Raw genomic sequence first — 7,971 nt, 5'->3', positions numbered from 1 at the left:
CCTCCCAGAGACCTAATGGTTTCCAAGAGGCCTTGCTGTTGATTGAGATCTCTAGTAATTGCAGTGGAAAAAGGAACACCTTGCTCTCTCTGGAGAAATGTGGGTCCAAAGAATGGTATATAGAACATCGTTTTCTTTTCTCTTTGTATAGAAAGTGGAAGAGGGAAAGAAACAGAAAAGACCCCCTGAGCTCATGATCAGACTAAGAGGGCTCTATCTTCTTCCTTCCCAGTTCTTTCCACTTAAAGCCATAGGACTCATATGTCTTCAGAATGGGGTTGCTGCTTCAGTGAAGTCAGCTTCTGTGACCTCACAAAGCTCTGAGGTCGTAGCAACCACTGCTCACCAAAACACACCTCATCAATTCACCTGGATGGAGTAGTCCTGGGTCAGCCAGGAGTCTCAGAATGACTCCAAACCGCTGGAGCTGCCTGGGGATTTCCCCAAGACAGTGTGAGTAGTGACTTGGGGTCAATTTCTTCATGGCCGAATTTCTAGTCTTTGGCCTTGACTATCACCACAACACCTCTGGACTCCAGAGAAGGGCAAGAATCCACAATTCCTTCTTACCCACGTAAGGTCAAGAAAGAGTCAGGAGTATAAGCAGCCTCACACGGGGAACTCCAGGCAATACACATATTCATGATCCTCACACCCTATCAGGTTGCTTCTGACCAGGAAAAGCACCCCCTGCCCTCCGAGGGAAGCTCCAAATTAACACCTGCAACCATACCAAAGACCTGTCTGGAGTCTTCAACAGTGGGGACACAAGTTCTTCTTGCATCTCCAGAAATCGTGCCATAAAAGCCTCCCCATTTTCCCAGCTGACCAAACATGAAATGCAGACCCTACACCCTAAGCTTAGGCTCAGGACGGACTCATCTATGTGGAGCTCACAGGACGAAGCAGGGATCATGGTGGAAGAGAAGCAGTCCCCATGGGAAGCCATCGGAAATGGCTTTCAGGCCAATCTCAGGATTACAACGTGAATCTACAAAAGGTCTCTGTCTTCCCTGTACTCGAAAAGCCCCTTCTGTTATCTACCCTGAAGATCATTTCTTTAGGTAGAGGAGCTCATGGAGTGCCCAAGGGCTGTCACTTGAGAGAATCTCAGCTGTGTTCGACATGCCCTCTGGGGTTGTGTTGTGGCTGTCCACTCTCCTGTCGGCTCATCCTCTTCAGAGGCTCTCCTTGCCTTCCATTCAGAGGGTTTGGTGTCTGGGGCCAAATATTGTGTTTTGCCAAGGTTACATTCATGGGTCTTGTGTGCCTGTGAAAAGTGACTTTCTACCCACTCCAAAAAACTTAAGGCCTGCTGAATTCTGTGGCCAGGTGAGAGGATGTGGGCAGGGCATTCTTTTAGTCCCCTGCAGGATTTTCTGTTCTCCTGGAACTAAGCAACGTGGCCTAAAGGAGGCAAACCCAACAGTGTTCCAGGTTTGGGAATCCGTGATTGCATGTTGTGCAGCTAATGTCCTCACCGTCCTGCCTGTGGCCACTTCTCAACCGTGATGCTGGCGGTGGTGGAGCCCAAGTATCTTTGGCGCCCATCGAGGCATCTCCACCAACACTGTCCATCACCAATGCACACAAAGAATAATAATATTACCACGGTGTCATCTGGTATTGTCTCTGATCATGGTTTCCAGGGTGTCTGCACCTGGTTGCATGATGGTGTCTGTCCAGGAGATACACAGTGTTCTCTGGAGTCTATGTCTGAATAGCATGCTGATCTGGAATCCCCGACCCTCACGATCCTTTGGTTGCAAGAACTTGTGTCATTCAGACACTCTCCCTTTCTCGACCAACCACTATGTGTCAAAATTCAAATTGTGGGTTCTAAGTGTGCTCCTCTAACTTGGGCCTTTGTTTTTGGCCATGGTTCTCTGCCCTCTGAAGCACCAACTGTCCAATTCTCCCATAAGCCCTGTATACACCCTTCACTCATGGTCTCTGTGACTTCTTCTCTCTTTCACTATGGAGTGTGATTTCTAGGCTTCAGGTCCATTTATCCCAAGTTTCCATGGATGTGGTCATCTTCTGTTTGTGCTGATGGCTAAGAAAAGCCTGAGTTCACGGACACTGTTATGGTCTCCCTGTCTTCCAGATGCACTGCGGACTCTTATGGAGCCATAGGCAAGAAGGCATTCTTGCTCATTGTGGCATGTGGCAGAAAGGGAGAGAGCATTGGGCTGTGTCATATCTGTCAGTCACATACAGACAACTACCATGCAATATCACTCACTCATGGAAGTAAAGAAACATGTGAAAAAGCAAGAAAAAGGGACAGGCAATGAGACTCGAACCAGGCACACAAAATGTGTTGTTTGATCCAGGCAGGCCAATCAGAATCTTCGTAACTAAAATTGTATCAAATGGGATATTCCATGCAGGAATTGTGGCCAAATGGTGTGCAACGTGAGTTTCCACTGTGTTTGAAGGTGAATTTTGATCTGGAATAGAGCAGCTTTATATCTCTTAAAATATCATTTTTAGCGTTTTCTGAAACATACACACATAAACACACACACACACACACACACACACACTTAAAAGAGTCCCACAGAAGTTAGGGAGCAAGTGAGGAATAGCTCTCATAGAAGCAAAATTCAGGGAAAATACCATGAAAATACAAAAGCTTAGAGAATCAAAGTATCAACCCGTCCAAAGAGTATAAGTTAACTCCTTACCTATCAAGAATTCATGAATTAATTAAACAACCTTACTTAAAAGACCCCTCCACACAAGTATCCCAGCAAATCCAATACCTTAGAGAAAAGGATAAATTCCAAGACAGCTACGCACTACCATGACGAGATCATGGGTCATCATATCAGACGTCTCAGGGAATGACTTTTGAAGCAGCTTTGGAGGCTTTTGAAGCTGTCCTCAAACATCTCCCAACACACAGAAATCGAGGTTCAAATCAATTCCCTGTTCCACAACTCGAGACATTTAATGGTAAGTCGGGTTGTCTCACCTATTCCCAAAATATAGGAAGAGGGAAGACTAGAATTTACAATGTCCAAAGACCAAATTCACATCAGGACCTTATAGGAAACCAAAGGCATACAATTTTAATCAGTAATATAATAAAACTAGAATGCATTTCTCCTCTCTTTCTTTCTTCATATCCACGTGAAACGGCCTGTTTTGCTTTCTATTCACTATTTTTTCTTAATTTCGGCAAGCCAGGCTTTCATCCATCCTACGTTTTTTGTCATAGTGTTCCCTGATTCTTTAATGGCATATACCACCAATTTCACCCTCATATAATGCCACACCACCTGCATAAACATTAACCAGTTCCCTCTTTATGGCATGTCTTATTCTCCTGTTACCAAGCTTGGTCCCCAAAGTCCTGAGTCTCTCCTGGTGCATCTCCCTGTCTGACTTCTCCATCCATTTTCCCTTACTACTACTTATCTCCGTGGTATTCCTCATGGGCCACATATGAGTGAACCCATAGGATATGTCCCTGGGTCTGCTTGCATTTTCATTTGGAAATCATCATCTTTATCATCATCTTCATAATAGTCTTTATTTACGAGCCCTTAAAAGGGTATCTCTGTTCCTTCCACAGTGATGCTAGAGTGGGCATGGCAGACCATCGGTGTTGGCCTTTCCTTTTCATCTGAATAAAGAGAGTTGCTCTACTTGGCTCTCCCCATGTCTATGGCATGTAGCATTAACTACTGATGATAAGGAGTGATGACCAGGGCTCTTTCTTTCTGGGTAGTGATCATGCAGCATTTCACTCTCCATGAAGCCCTTGCAATGCAGTTTAACCTAATGTCAGGTAGACAGAGCCTTCATCCCTTAGGACTGGTGATTCAAGACACGAGCAGATAGGGACATACATCCCTGCCCTGACAATATTCCTGGAATTGTGACTGTCCTTCCCTTCTTCCTTTCCTCACCTTCCAAGCTGACCCAGCAACAAAGGCAGACCTTCCACCCAAGAAACAATAGGAAACAGAAGCTAAGAATAGACCCTCTCATCCAAGGATATCCAACCTCCCAGAGACATATGGGAGCCAAGAGGCCTCGCTGTTGATTGAGATCTCTAGAAATAGCAGTGGAAATAGGAAGACCTTGCTCTCTCTGGAGAAATGTTGGTCTAAAGAATGGTATACAGAACATCATTTTCTTTTCTCTTTGTATAAAAAGTGGAAGAGGGAAAGAAACAGAAAAGACCCCCTGAGCTCATGATCAGGCTAACAGGGCTCTTTCTGGTTCCTTCCCAAATCTTTCTCATTAAAGCCATAGGACTCATAAGTCTTGAGAATGGGGTGGCTGCGTCAGTGAAGTCAGCTTCTGTGACGGCACAAAGCTCTGAGGTCCTAGCAACCACTCCACACCAAACCACGCCTCATCACTTCAGCAGATAGGAATAGTCCTGGGTCAGCCAGGAGTATCAAAATCACTCCAAACCGCTGGAGTCGCCTGGGGATTTCCCCAAGAGAGTGTGTGGAGCGATTTGGGGTCACTTTCTCCCTGGCCGAATTTCTAATCTTTGGCCGTGACTGTCACCACAACCACTCTGGAATCCGGAGAAGGACAAGCATCCACAATTCCACCTTACCCACGTAAGGTCAAGAAAGAGTCAGGAGTACAAGCAGCCTCACATGGGGAATTCCAGGCAATACACATATTCCTGACCCTCACACACTATCAGGATGCTTCTGACCAGGAAATGCGCCCCTCGCCCTCGGAGTAAAGATCAGAGTTAACAACCGCAACCATACCAAAGACCTGTCTGGAGTCTTGAACAGTGGGGACACAAGTTCTTCATGCATCTCCAGAAATCATGTCATAAATGCCCACCCATTTTCCCAGATGATCAAATATAAAATGCAGACCGTACACCCTAAGCATAGGCTCAGGATGGACTCATCTATGTGGAGCTCACAGGACCAAGCACGGAGCATGTTGCAAGAAAACCAGTACACATGGGAAGCTATCGGAAAAGGCTTTCGGGCCTATCTCAGGATTACAAAATGAATCTACAAAAGGTCTCTGTCATCTCTGTATTAGAAATGCGATTTTTTTTTGCATTTTTTTTGCATTTTTTTTCAGCGTAACAGTATTCATTCTTTTTGCACAACACCCAGTGCTCCATGCAAAACGTGTCCTCCCCATTACCCACCACCTGTTCCCCCAACCTCCCACCTCTGACCCTTCAAAACCCTCAGGTTGCCCCAACCTCCCACCCCTGACCCTTCAAAACCCTCAGGTTGTTTTTCAGAGTCCATAGTCTCTTATGGTTCGCCTCCCCTCCCCAATGTCCATAGCCCGCTCCCCCCTCCCAATCCCACCTCCCCCCAGCAATCCCCAGTTTGTTTTGTGAGATTAAGAGTCATTTAGGGTTTGTCTCCCTCCCAATCCCATCTTGTTTCATTTATTCTTCTCCTATCCCCCTACCCTCCCATGTTGCTTCTCCATGTCCTCATATCAGGGAGATCATATGATAGTTGTCTTTCTCCGATTGACTTATTTCACTAAGCATGATACGCTCTAGTTCCATCCACGTCGTCGCAAATGGCAAGATTTCATTTCTTTTGATGGCTGCATAGTATTCCATTGTGTATATATACCACATCTTCTTTATCCATTCATCTGTTGATGGACATCTAGGTTCTTTCCATAGTCTGACTATTGTAGACATTGCTGCTATAAACATTCGGGTACACGTGCCCCTTCGGATCACTATGTTTGTATCTTTAGGGTAAATACCCAGTAGTGCAATTGCTGGGTCATAGGGTAGTTCTATTTTCAACATTTTGAGGAACCTCCATGCTGTTTTCCAGAGTGGTTGCACCAGCTTGCATTCCCACCAACAGTGGAGGAGGGTTCCCCTTTCTCCACATCCTCGCCAGCATCTGTCATTTCCTGACTTGTTAATTTTAGCCATTCTGACTGGTGTGAGGTGATATCTCATTGTGGTTTTGATTTGTATTTCCCTGATGCCGAGTGACGTGGAGCACTTTTTCATGTGTCTGTTGGCCATCTGGATGTCTTCTTTGCAGAAATGTCTGTTCATGTCCTCTGCCCATTTCTTGATTGGATTGTTTGTTCTTTGGGTGTTGAGTTTGCTAAGTTCCTTATAGATTTTGGATACTAGCACTATATGTGGAAAACCCAAAAGACTCCACTCCAAAACTGCTAGAACTTGTACAGGAATTCAGTAAAGTGTCAGGATATAAAATCAATGCACAGAAATCAGTTGCATTTCTGTACACCAACAACAAGACTGAAGAAAGAGAAATTAAGGAGTCAATCCCATTTACAATTGGACCCAAAACTATAAGATACCTAGGAATAAACCTAACCAAAGAGACTAAGACTCTATACACAGAAAATTATAAAGTACTCATGAAAGAAATTGAGGAAGACACAAAATTGGAAAAATGTTCCATGCTCCTGGATTGGAAGAATAAATATTGTGAAAATGTCTATGCTACCTAAAGCAATCTACACATTTAATGCAATCCCTATCAAAATACCATCCATTTTTTTCCAAGAAAGGGAACAAATAATCCTAAAATTTATATGGAACCAGAAAAGACCTCGAATAGCCAAAGGAATATTGAAGAACAAAGCCAAAGTTGGTGGCATCACAATTCCGGACTTCAAGCTCTATTACAAAGCTGTCATCATCAAGACAGCATGGTACTGGCACAAAAACAGACACATAGATCAGTGGAACAGAATAGAGAGCCCCGAAATCGACCCTCAACTCTATGGTCAACTCATCTTCGACAAAGCAGGAAAGAATGTCCAATAGAAAAAAGACAGCCTCTTCAATAAATGGTGCAGGGAAAATTGGACAGCCACATGCAGAAAAATGAAATTGGACCACTTCCTTACACCACACACGAAAATAGACTCCAAATGGATGAAGGATCTCAATGTGAGAAAGGAATCCATCAAAATCTTTGAGGAGAATGCAGGCAGCAACCTCTTCGACCTCAGCCGTAGCAACATCTTCCTAGGAACAACGGCAAAGGCAAGGGAAGCAAGGGCAAAAATGAACTGTTGGGATTTCATCAAGATCAAAAGCTTTTGCACAGCAAAGGAAACAGTTAACAAAACCAAAAGGCAACTGACAGAATGGGAGAAGATATTTGCAAATGACATATCAGATAAAGAAACGCGATTTCTGTTATCTACCCTGAAGATCATTCCTTAGGAAGAAGAGCTATTGGAGTGCCCAAGTGTTTTCACTTGAGAGAGTCTCAGCTGTGTTCGGCATGCCCTCTGGGTTTGTGTTGTGTCTGTCCACTCTCCTGTCGGCTCGTCCTCTTCAGAGGCTCTCGTTGCCTTCCATTCAGAGGGCTTGGTGTCTGGGCCAAATATGGTGTTTTGCCCAGGTTACCTTCGTGGGTCTGGTGTGCCTGTGAAACGTGACTTTCTATCCATTCCACAAATCTTAAGTCCTGCTGAATTCTGTGGCCTCGTGAGAGGATGTGGGTAGAGCATTCTTTTAGTCCCCTGCAGGATTATCTCTTCTCCTAGGACTAAGCAACGTGGCCTGAAGAACGCATTACCAACAGTGTTCCAGGTTTGGGAATCCGTGATTACAGGTTGTGCAGCTAATGTCCTCATCGTCCTGACTGTGGCCACTTCTCAAACTTGATGCTGGCGGTGGTGGAGCCCAAGTATCTTTGGCTCCCATCGAGGCATCTCCAACAACACTGTCCATGACCAATGCACACCAAGAAAAATAATATTACTACAGTGTCATCTGGTATTGTCTATGATAATGGTTTCCAGCGTGTCTGCAACTGATTGCTTGATGGTGTCCTCTCCAGGAGATACACAGTGTTCTCTGGAGTCTATGTCTGCATAGAATGCTGATCTGGAATCCCCGACCCTCAAGATCCTTCGGTTGCAAGAACTTGTGTCCTTCAGACACTCTCCCTGTCTCCACCAACCGCTATGTGTCAACATTCAAATTGTGGGTTCTAA

This window comes from Meles meles, chromosome Y (assembly GCF_922984935.1).
Source record: "Meles meles chromosome Y, mMelMel3.1 paternal haplotype, whole genome shotgun sequence".
NCBI classification, from domain to species: Eukaryota; Metazoa; Chordata; class Mammalia; order Carnivora; family Mustelidae; genus Meles; species Meles meles.
Note: the sequence above shows the minus strand (reverse complement) of the source record.